We start from the raw sequence: 12,000 nt of genomic DNA on the forward strand, positions 1-12,000 counted from the left end.
GGTTGCCTTTCCTAATGCCATCCAATTTACAGAGTATGCTGGGTGCTTTTACATGGCACCAGCACCAGTGAGGTCACCAAGTAACTTGCAAGGCAAGATCCCTTGACTAAGTGAGGACATGAAAGTAGGATAGAAGGGAAGAAACTGGTGTCTTGTTGAAGAGGTGAATATATAGCTTTCCTAGCTGGAAATAGAGAGAAAGAGAGAGGGAGGGAGGGAGGTGGGGTCATGATGGGAGCACGCCCTCAATGTACAAAGATGAATGTGAGAGAGGGAAGAGGAACAGAGAAACAGATATGATAGGTGGGTAGATAAGTGAATAGATAGTTGGACTAGAGTGTGAAAAGAATGTGACAGGTGATTGCGGATGGGGACAATTGAGGTGGATGCAGTGAATGTCAGTTTGGTGGGAGACGAAGTGAAAGAAACAGGAGTGTGTCATGGAGAAGGGGAGGGGGAAGAAGAGGAGGAGGAGGCGAAGGCGAGGAGAAAGCAAGGGTGGAGGAGACAGAGGAGGGAAAGGTAGAGGCAGAAGTGGAAAGGAAGAAGAGAAGGTAGAGGAGGAGGATGGGAAGAAGAGGAGGAGGGAGAAAGGGGAAGAGGAGAAGGGGAAAAGAGGAAGTGGAGGAGGGGAAGAGGAAAGAAGGTGGAAGGTGGTGTGAGGAAAGATGAAGAGGAGAAGGGAAAAGAGGAAGTGGAGGAGGGGAAGAGGAAAGAAGGTGGAGGGTGGTGTGAGGAAAGATGAAGAGGAGGAGGAGAAAAGTGGAAGTGGAGGAAAGAGGTGGAGAAGAGGAAGAGAAGGATGGGGAGAGGAAGAGGAGGCAGGGGAGGAGAAGAAGGAGGAGGGGAAGGAAAGGAGGCAGAGAGGGAGGAGGAGGGGTGAAAGGAGGTAAAGGGGGGAGTGGAAGAGGAGGTAGAGGGGTGAAAGGAAGAGGAGAAGGAGGAGGAAGAGAAGGGGAAGAGAAAGGGGAGAAGCAGAAGAGGAAAGGAGGTAGAAGAGGAGGAGGAAAATGGAAAGAGGAAAGAAGAAAGAGGAGAAGGGGAAGAAGAAAAAAAGGAGGAAGTGGAGGCAGAAGAGGAGGAGGTTGTGGTAATAATGTCTGTCGTTACTATTGTGATAGCATAGCTCTGACTTTTGTTTGTGTTTCATGTAATACTGTTGGTATGGCAAGTTGTCTGCTGTGATACAGGCTGCTGGTGGCATGTTGATATTATTTTTAGAAGCCTCAGCTTCATCAATTGTGAGTTTTCTCTTTTAGACTGAGTTTGTTCAGCTGACTGAGAATATGCTATGTGAAGCAGTCATCCGGAATAGCAGGTGTATTTCATGATCGTTTCGACTTACTCTTTATACAGTAGATGTTGATTCTTCTTTTCAGCAACTAGAATGTTTGCAATTTCACACAGAACTTAAACCTCTTGTGTAATTCTGTTAAAATATTCAGTTTGTATTCTGTCCATATTTCTTTACAGTAACACTCAGAATCTGCTTGGTGAAAACTGTCTACCCCATTTGTCCTCTGTGTAGTGGATATATCAGAACTACCTTAGGTTCAATTATATTATATTCATTATTGATCTCCATGGATTTGTCAGTATTTCTATGAAGGCAGAACAATTAATGAGTTGATGCTAATGCCAATTTCTACAAAAGGTGACTAAAACATAATTGTTCATAGAGTTTAACACCTAAGGTATCCATTAGCATCAAACACAAGGAGCTTTCTATGGAAGTCAGGTTCTATTGATTACCTTGTTAGTTTGAAATTCACTGAGTTGTCTAAACCCTGTGCTTGCCTATTAACACCTGTGATGGAGATAATTTATTTCATTGTTTCCTTTATTAATTGTCTTCAACACCTAGATGTCACCCTTAACAAGATTGTTGCTGTCACAGATAGCATGCAAAACATCACAATATTTTTCTAGTGGATTATTGAGAAAATAATGATCAATTTTAAATTCTGATTTTATATTTCTCCTCATCATCCTTCTATTTCTTGTCCTCCTCCTCGTCCACTTATTCTTCTACCTCCTTGTCTACCTCCTCCTTGTCCTTCTCTTCTACCTTCTCCCCATCCTCCTCTTCTACTTCCTCCTCATCCACCTCTTCTACCTTCTCCTCTTCTTCTACCTCCTCCACCTCCTCTGCTTTTTCTACCTCCTCCACCTTCTCCTCTTCTTCTACTTCCTCCACCTCCCCTTCTTCTACCTCCTCTTCTACCTCCTCCACCTTCTCTTCTACCTCCTCCACCTTCTCCTCTTCTTATACCTCTTCCCCTTCTTCTTCTACCCCCACCTCTTCTTCTGCCATCCCTCCTCTTCTTCTACCTCCTCTTCTTCTTCCTTCTCTTTTTCTATCCCCTCCCACTCTTCTTCTACCTCCTCTTCTACTTCTACCTCCTCCCTTCTCCTGCCTCCTCCTCCTCTACTTCTACCTCTTCATCATTGTCATTGTTGTTGTCCATGTCATTGTCATCGTCCCCCCTCCTCTCCCTCCTCCCCATCATCACCATTTTTCATGCTAGCATGGGCTAGACCGTTTGACAGGTGCTGGCAAGTCGGAGGGCTGCACCATGCTATAGTCATATGTTTTGACATGGTTTCTATGACAGGAGGCCCTTCCTAATGCCAACCACTTTGAAGAGTGTGCTGAGTGCTTGTTACATGGTACCAGCATCGATAATTTTTTACTTGGTGTCAGCATGGGTCCCTTTTTCATAGCACTGGCACAGGTGCTCTTTACATGACTCATGGAAATAATATATAGATTAGGTCGACCTCAACTTAAATGGAAGAAGCATGACCTTCGAACATTGGGCCTCACAAAGGCAATGACAAGAGACCGAGACCTTTGGAGATATACTGTGATTGAGAAGACCTGGCAACTAAAGTGAGATCGCAGCCATGGTCTATGCCAGTGTTGCATGTCCAGCCCATTTAAAAGTACCCTTGATGCGTCAGCTGATATGATATGCTTGAGAAGGCCTGTTGAGTCAAGTAAAACCAAAATCGTAGCTGTGGCCAGTGCCTCCTGACTGGCTCCCGTTCCAGTGGCACGTAAAATGCACCATCCAAACATGGTTGATGCCAGTGCTCCCTGACTGGCTCCCATGCCAGTGGCATGTAAAAAGCACCATCCGAAAGTGGCTGATGCCAGTGCTGCCTACAGGTTCCCGTGCTGCTGGCACATAAAAAGCACTATCTGAATGCGAACGATGCCAGAGTCACCTGACTGGTTCCTGTACCAGTGGCATGTAAAAAGCACCCACTACACTCTCGGAGTGGTTGGTGTTAGGAAGACCATCCAGCTGTAGAAATATTGCCAGATCAGATTGGAGTCTGGTGCAGCTGCTGGCTTTCCAGGCCTCAGTGAAACCGTCCAACCCATGCATGAAAAATAGAAGTTAAACAATGATGATAATGATGATGACGATGATGTATGCTTTAACTTAAATGGAAATAATATATAGGGATGCCTCAAATGGAAATAATATATCGGTATACCTCAACTTGAATGGAAATAATACATAAGTATACTTCAACTTGAATGGAAATAATACACCTTAACTTAAATGGAAATAATATATAGGTATACCTCAATTTGAATGGAAATGATATATAGATATACCTCAACTTAAATGAAAATAATACATAAGTGTACCTCAGCTTCACTTCCGTGGGATATCACCTTAACATCGGTTCGGGGTGTTTGTGTGCTTTAATGACCTGAAGAGCTATGCTGTCCAGAGTCTTATATTCCTGGTAGGGTCACCCAAGGCAGTAAGATTGGCAGGCAGAAGTCAGACAAAGAACAGTCCACTCATCTTTCAGGTTGGGGGTTGAGCAATGGATGAACAACCCATTCTCATAAAAAAAAGCACTTATTACAGAAACCAGAAGCACTCAAAGAGAAAGTTCATACCGCACGAAACCAGACTTTGAAACATCATGGAATGTGGCAAAAAAAACTTTAAAAACCAAGGGATAAATAGAAAACAAGTGTGGAGGCCTAATGTGCCAGCTGGTATGAAGAGGATAGATAGATACTTCAACGTAAATGGAAATAATATATAGCAGCGAACTAGCAGAATCATTTGCACGCTAGGCGAAATGCCTTGCAGTATTTCATCTGCCACTAGGTTCTGAGTTCAAACTCTGCTGAGGTTGACTTTGCCTTTCATCCTTTTGGGGTCGATTAAATAAGTACCAGTTACACACTGGTGTCAATGTAATCGACTTAATCTCTTTGTCTGTCCTTGTTTGTCCCCTCTATGTTTAACCCCTTGTGGACAATAAAGAAATATATATAGGTATACCTCAACATAAACCATTTCAAGTTATATATTTTTTGATAGAGAGCATAACCCTCAACTTCAGTCAATTTATCTGACTTTACATTGGACTCAGCAAATATATTTAAAAATTCCTTTCTTCCTGAGACTCAAATATAGACTCATAGGGCTGGTTTCCCAGTTTCCATGGAATATATATTCCCCACCTGACGGGATGCTGGTCTGTCACATGATTGCCCATTTTTGCCTGCTGAGTGGACTGGAGCAACGTGAAATGAAGTGTTTTGCTCAAGAACACAACACATTGCCCGGTCCAAGAATCGAAACCACAATCTTACAATCATGAGTTGAATACCCTAAACACTAAACCACATGACTCCACCAACACATTTAAAAACATAACACCTAAAACTAATATTCAAGTGCAAAATCAAATAAAATATATTAAAATGTGTACAAACCATTTATTGAAACAGATATAAACTAATCTATATATATAAAGATGAGAATGTGTGTGTGTTTGTCTGTATGTCGTTCTGTCTGTGTGAATCCCTAAAACTTGAGAACTACACAACCAATTTCATTCAAATTTTATACATGCCTTAATTAGGGTCCATGTAGTGTCATAGGCCAAAAACATTTTAACTTTTTGCCTAGTGCGAGCCCACAGCAATATCATATCTTCTCCACTATTTCAGTATTACGTGTCAAAAGTGAAACAATAACATCTCTCTATTGTAATGTCAGATATTTTCACTTTAATACTGAAACTATTAAAGTAAAACTATTATCTCACATATATACAGGCATACATACATATATACATGCATACATACATATATAATATATATATTATGTGTGTATATATATATATATGTATACATCTGCCCAAATGTATATATATATAGATATATATATACATGTATATATGTATATACATATAAGAGGGATGACCTGTAAGTGGACATCCATTATGCTAGAAGAAGATCCGCTATGGTCTTACCACTAACAAAGGAATGGTAAGACCATAGCAGATCTTTTTAGAGCTCCATGACCTCCATTTTTCAGGAGCAAAATCCTTTTAACAGGTTCCATAAGACTGGAATTTTGGAATCTGCGCATAAAGTAGTATGGGATATATGTGTCATGATTAGAATTTTTGTAGGGTGTGTAGAGAGGGAAAGAACCCTCATCTGCAATTTTGAGGAAATTCAAAACATAGGTATTCCAGTTCATTATAGAAAAGTCTAAATCTTCAATTGCCGGGTATCTCTGCTAGTAAATATATATTCTTTTGTACTCTAGGCACAAGGCCTGAAATTTTGGGGGAGGGACCAGTCAATTATTCGACCCCAGTATGCAATTGGTACTTAATTTATTGACCTTGAAAGGATGAAAGGCAAAGTCTACCTTGGTGGAATTTGAACTCAGAACGTAAAGACAGACGAAATACCGCTAAGCATTTCGCCCAGTGTACTACAGTTCCTGCCAGCTCCCTGCCATTCTAATAAATATATATTGGCAATAGATGTGGTATTAACAAACATGCATGCACACTGCACCAAAAGCCTACGTGAGAGTTTTTCTCATGATAAATACCTCAGTAAAGTTTGTTTTAGCAGAACATCCATGTTTAAGTGGGAATAAATATTACCTCTCAAGCTAATATATATTTTTTTAGTGATTTTTCATATGTTGTTTTTTGAGTTGAGTCACATGTCTTGGAACTAATTATCGACATAATTTGAGGTTTAATTTAAAAAAATATAACCATCAAATCATCATCATTGTCATAATTTTTGCATTTGCTTGTCTATGGTGGCTTGGGTTGGACAGGTTGTCCCCAATAAATCTGAATGAAGCAGTTTTAATTGAGTCAGTACCTTCCTAGATGGATCAGAGACAATGTCTCATTTATACACCAAATGAGTTTCTCTTTAAATTACAAGCTATGAACTGGTACAATGTTTAAAAACAAAGAACATCGTACCAGTTTGTGGAGTTGATATTGGCAACAAGCTAAGGTGTTGAGCTGGCAGAATTGTTAGCACACTGGAAAAAAATGCTTAGCAGTATTTCATCCATGCACACATTCTGAGTGCAAATTCCATTAAGGCTGACTTTGCCTTTCATCCTTTCAGAGTTGATAAATTAAATACCAGTGAAATACCGAGGTTGATGTAATTGACTAGTCCCTTCCCACAAAATTTCAGGCCTTGCATCTTTAGTAGAAAGGATATTGGCAACAGGGACTTTCAATAACCAAACTTCCATCCTTGTTCATCACACTATGCTTACCTTCAGCCTCATTTTTAATCATCTGCCATTTTCCTTTTATAATGATAAACGTCGCCCTTTTCAACCTAGCCAGGCTCATGGGCCTGGTTTTCCAGTTTCTGTGGCATGTGTGTTCCCCCCAGCTGGACAGGACGCCAGTCAATCACAGCATTACTCAAGAAACAGGAAGAGAGAGTGAGAGAAAGCTATGGCAAAAGAGTACAACAGGGGTCGCCCCTACCCTCTGCCAGAGCCTCGTGGAGCTTTTAGGTGTTTTCGCTCAATAAACACACACAACACCCGGTCTGGGAATTGAAACCGCAATCCTCCAATCATGAGTCCGCTGCCCTAACCACTGGGCCATTGCACCTCCATTCTCCTTTTATTCTATAAAAAAATTAGTTGCCTTTTCGTTCCCCTGCAATCCCTTACAGTCATTGTCTTATACCTTGAGAGTACACCCTAGTACCCTGTCATCTCCAACATCTTTATCTTCCTTGCAGCTACTCTCCCCCACCCTCATTTAATGCAGGGTAGCCATGTATCACCTCCATAACAAGACATCTATGTTTGCCCTTCTGTCATACTTTACCTTCGACACCAGGCTTAAAGCCACCTTACCCTCAATTAAGGGATTTGTTTCCTTTGTCTTGCTAGTTACTTGGTGACCTTACTAGCGTCAGTGTCATGAGAAAAAGAACCCAGTGCAGAGTGTAAACTGGTTGGCATTAGGAAGGAAATCCAGTCATAGAAACCATATCAAAGCTGACAATGGATCTTGATGCAGTCCTACGACCCATTGGATCCTCTCAAAAGCACCATTCATATGAAAGCATGGAAAACAGATATTAAAAGCTGATAATGATAATGATAATAATGATTGTGACATGAGGTGTGGCTATTATATCTAATTTGCATATTAAAACATTTTTAGACATTCACCAAAAAAATAAATAAAAAATAAAAATGTCCAAGTGTCAGAAGTTGCCTCTTTCTGGCTATCTTCTAATTATTCTTTTTTTCATTAGCTTTTGTGATTTCTTGAAATTCTCTTAAATCTTCCTTTGTTGTTGGAGAAAGATTTAATTGTATTGATATCTTTCAGATCTGTATTGATCAACAAATTGTCTGATTTGAGAAAGTACTCTCAGATTTGGTGTATTAATCACATGCATTTAAGATTCTGGTTAGAGATAGGTGTAGGTGTGGTTGTTTGGTTAAGTAGTTTGCCTCCCAACCACATGGTTTCAGGTTCAGTCCTACTGTGTGACACCTTGGGTAAGTATCTTCTATTATAGCCCTGAGCCAATCAAAGCTTCAAGTTGATTTTACAGACAGAAACTGAAAGAAGTCTGTCATGTGTCTGTGTCTGTCTTGACATCAAAGGATTTTAGTAAAAGAGAATCATACATTCCCAATGTTCTGCAAAATTATGTCTGGCCAAGGGGAAATATTACCGTGCTAGGAAACAAGTAAGGATTAGTGACATGAAGAGTTTCTGGTCATAGAAAATTTGCCTCATTAATCTCTGTCCAACTGATGAAAACATGGAAAAGTGGACATCAAAATTGTGACAATGATATTTGTAGCAAATTGTTTTATTGAAATTTATGTAGATACAAAGCATGCACTGAAGGTGAACTTACAATTTATCATGGTAGCTCAGCTCCAGGTCAGTTCTGATCTAGCAGGTGTATGATGTAAGACTATTCAAGCTATGACCATCTCAGTGACCACAATGTCCAATTTTTCGTCATCATCATCATCATTTAATGTCTGTTTTCCATGCTAGCATGGGTTGGACAGTTCGACTGGGGTCTGGGAAGCCTGGTGCAGCCTCCTGGCTTCCCAGACCCCGGTTGAACCGTGCAACCCATGCTAGCATGGAAAACGGACATTAAACGATGATGATGATGATGATGACAAAAAATTGGACATTGTGGTCACTGAGAAAGTATGCTTTGAGAAAGATTTGACTGCTATTTCAGCAAAGCAAGTGACCACATCAAAATCCACCTACAAGCTTGATTTCTTGCAGTTTATAGCTGCATTTCACTGTCATAAGTACAATTTTCAAAATTTCTCCATTTCATCTAACAACTTATTGATTTCAACAAAACCTTATTCATCTGGAGTCAAATGTTTTTGAGTGTCATCATCATCATCATCATCATCATTTAGCGTCCGTTTTCCATGCTAGCATGGGTTGGACGGTTCTACTGGGGTCTGTGAAGCCAGAAGGCTTCATCAGGCCCAGTCAAATCTGGCAGTGTTTCTACGGCTGGATGCCCTTCCTAACGCCAACCACTCCGTGAGTGTAGTGGGTGCTTTTTACGTGCCACCCGCACTGGTGCCAGACAGAGCTGGCAAACGGCCACGAACGGATGGTGCTTTTTATGTGCCACCGGCACGAGGGCCAGGCGAGGCTGGCAACGGACACGAAACGGGCGGTGCTGGCAACGGTCGCGAAACGGAAAGTTCTCTTACATGCCACCGGCACTGGTAACACATCAGCAATTTCCATTGATCGATTTCCATTGATCGATTTCGATTCTGATCCTCACTTGCCTCAATGGGTCTTCACAAGCAGAGTTTCGATATGCCACCGGCACTGGTAGCACATCCGCAATTTCCATTGATCGATTTCGATTCTGATCCTCACTTGCCTCAACACGTCTTCACAAGTAGAGTTTTGTGTCCCAAGAAGGGAAGGTATGCATACGTAGGCTGGCTCCATACCATGTAGAAGGCCACGGGTTGTGGACTCACTTGTCCTGCCGGGTCTTCTCGCGCACAGCACACTTCCAGAGGTCTCGGTCTCTAGTCATTTCCTCAGTGAGACCTAAAGTTCGAAGGTCGTGCTTCACCACCTCGTCCCAGGTTTTCCTGGGTCTGCCTCTTCCACAGGTTCCCTCAACCGCTAGGGTGTGGCACTTTTTCACACAACTATCTTCATCCATTCTCGCCACATGACCATACCAGCGCAAACGTCTCTCTTGCACACCACAACTGATGCTTCTTAGGTCCAGCTTTTCTCTCAAGGTACTTACACTCTGCCGAGTGTGAGTACCGGCATTACACATCCATCGGAGCATACTGGCTTCATTTCTAGCGAGCTTACGCATATCCTCAGCAGTCACGGCCCATGTTTCACTGCCATGTAGCATGGCTGTTCGTACACACACACATCATACAGTCTGCCTTTCACTCTGTGCGAGAGGCCTTTTGTCACCAGCAGAGGTAAGAGCTCTCTGAACTTTGCCCAAGCTATTCTTACTCTAGCAGTTACACTTTCAGCACACCTACCCCCGCTGCTGACTTGGTCACCTAGGTAACGGAAACTATCAACTATTTCTAGTTTTTCTCCCTGGAAAGTGACGGAAGTTGGTCTCAGAGCATTTTCAGTGTTTATGTTCCTGAGCATCTGCCACATACAAAAACCATCTTCCTAGTTAGCCTTCCTTTGACATTGCTGCATCTCTTATGTGTCCATAGCTTACACTTGGTGCATCTTATAGAGTTTCTACCTACACCTTTTCTACAGATCGAGCAGGGCCATCTACCTGAAGGTGTTTGTGATTTGTCTACCTTCCTACTGATTACGACTTTGGTTTTAGCTAGATTGACTCTGAGGCCCTTCGATTCTAATCCTTGTTTCCACACCTGAAACTTCTCCTCCAGTTCTGATAGCGACTCAGCAATTAGAGCAAGGTCATCAGCATAGAGGAGCTCCCAGGGCATCCTGTCTTGAATTCCTCCGTTATTGCCTGGAGGACTATGATAAATAGGAGGGGGCTGAGTACTGAGCCTTGGTGGACCCCTACCTCTACCCGGAATTCTTCACTGTATCATTTCCAACCCTCACCCTACTAGCGGCGTCCCTATACATGGCCCGCACAGCTCTCACTAACCATTCATCTATCCCTAGTTTTCTCATTGCCCACCAGATAAGGGATCGGGGGACCCTGTCGAAGGCTTTCTCCATGTCAACAAAAGCCAGGTACAGGGGCTTATCTTTGGCTAGGTATTTCTCCTGCAGCTGCCTTACCAGGAATATAGCATCAGTAGTACTTTTCCCTGGCACAAACCCAAACTGCATCTCATCTAAACTAACTCTCTCTCTAATTAGTTGGGCTATGACCCTCTCCGTAACCTTCATCACCTGGTCCAACAGCTTGATACCTCTGTAGTTATTTGTATCTAGGGCATCACCTTTACCTTTGTAGCAGTTGACTATTATACTGCTACACCAGTCATTGGTATGACCCCTTTGTGTATCACCTGATTAACTATATGGGTGACTAGGCTATAGCCGACACTACCAGACATTTTGAGCATCTCTGCAGTGATTCCTGATGGGCCTGGGGCTTTCCCTGTCTTCATGCTTCTAATTGCCTTAGCTACCACAGAACTATCAACTCGGATAGCTGGTCCCTCTGTTGGGTCAACATTCGGCAGACTCTCTTTATCCCATTCATTTTCTTCATTCAGCAACCTTTCATAGTGGCATCTCCAACCTCTCTCTTCGCATCCTCATTTAGCGCAAGTGAACCATCTTCCATGCGAACACACTTCTCTCCTACCACATCACGATTCTCTCTCAAACACTGTCTTGCAACACGAAACACCTCGTCTTTGGTCCTCACGGCGCAGAACATTGGCAAATTTTTTCTTATCTGCTTCCCCTCTGGCTAAATAAACCTGTCTCCTAGCTTCTCTTTTGGCAGTCTGATACAATTCCCTGCTACCCCCATTTTTCCAGACCTTCCAAGCCTGTCTCTTTTCTCTAATAGCCCTGTCTACAATATTGTTCCACCACCACGTTATTCTAGGTCGAGAGGGGACTTTGCACCAGCCACAGATCTGGTCAGTGGCTCTCAGCAGGTTGTCCCTTAGAAACGTCCAGCTGTCTTCTACCCCCTGTGATGCTCTATCCCCTTCTACTTCGTCAGAGGCTTCAAGTAATATGTCCCTAAATCTCTGTCCATTGCAGGATCTTTAAGCTTCCAGATCCTTCTTCTCCATATTTGTCGTCTTCTGGTTGTCCTCCTAGTCCTGATCCTAAAGTCACTAACTACCAGTCTATGTTGTGGGGTACATTCTTCACCTGGGAAGGTTTTGGCATTTATAAGCAGCCATCTCTCCCTTTGCCTTGTAAGGATGTAGTCAATTTGGCTGGTATGTTGGCCCGATTGGAAAGTGACTAGGTGGCTGGTAGGTTTCCTGAAGTTAGTGTTGCAAATCATAAGATTATTTGCATCGCAGAACTCCAGCAGCCTGGTTCCCTCCTCGTTGCGGGAGCCATAGCCATAGCCTCCATGTACGCCATGGAAGCCCCCAGCATGTCGTCCAACGTGACCATTGAAGTCACCAGCCACAAAGATAAGGTCTCTGTCGTTCGTCAATGAGGTAGTCTGCAGTAGAGTGT

This window comes from Octopus sinensis, linkage group LG1, assembly GCF_006345805.1.
Source record: "Octopus sinensis linkage group LG1, ASM634580v1, whole genome shotgun sequence".
NCBI classification, from domain to species: domain Eukaryota; kingdom Metazoa; phylum Mollusca; class Cephalopoda; order Octopoda; family Octopodidae; genus Octopus; species Octopus sinensis.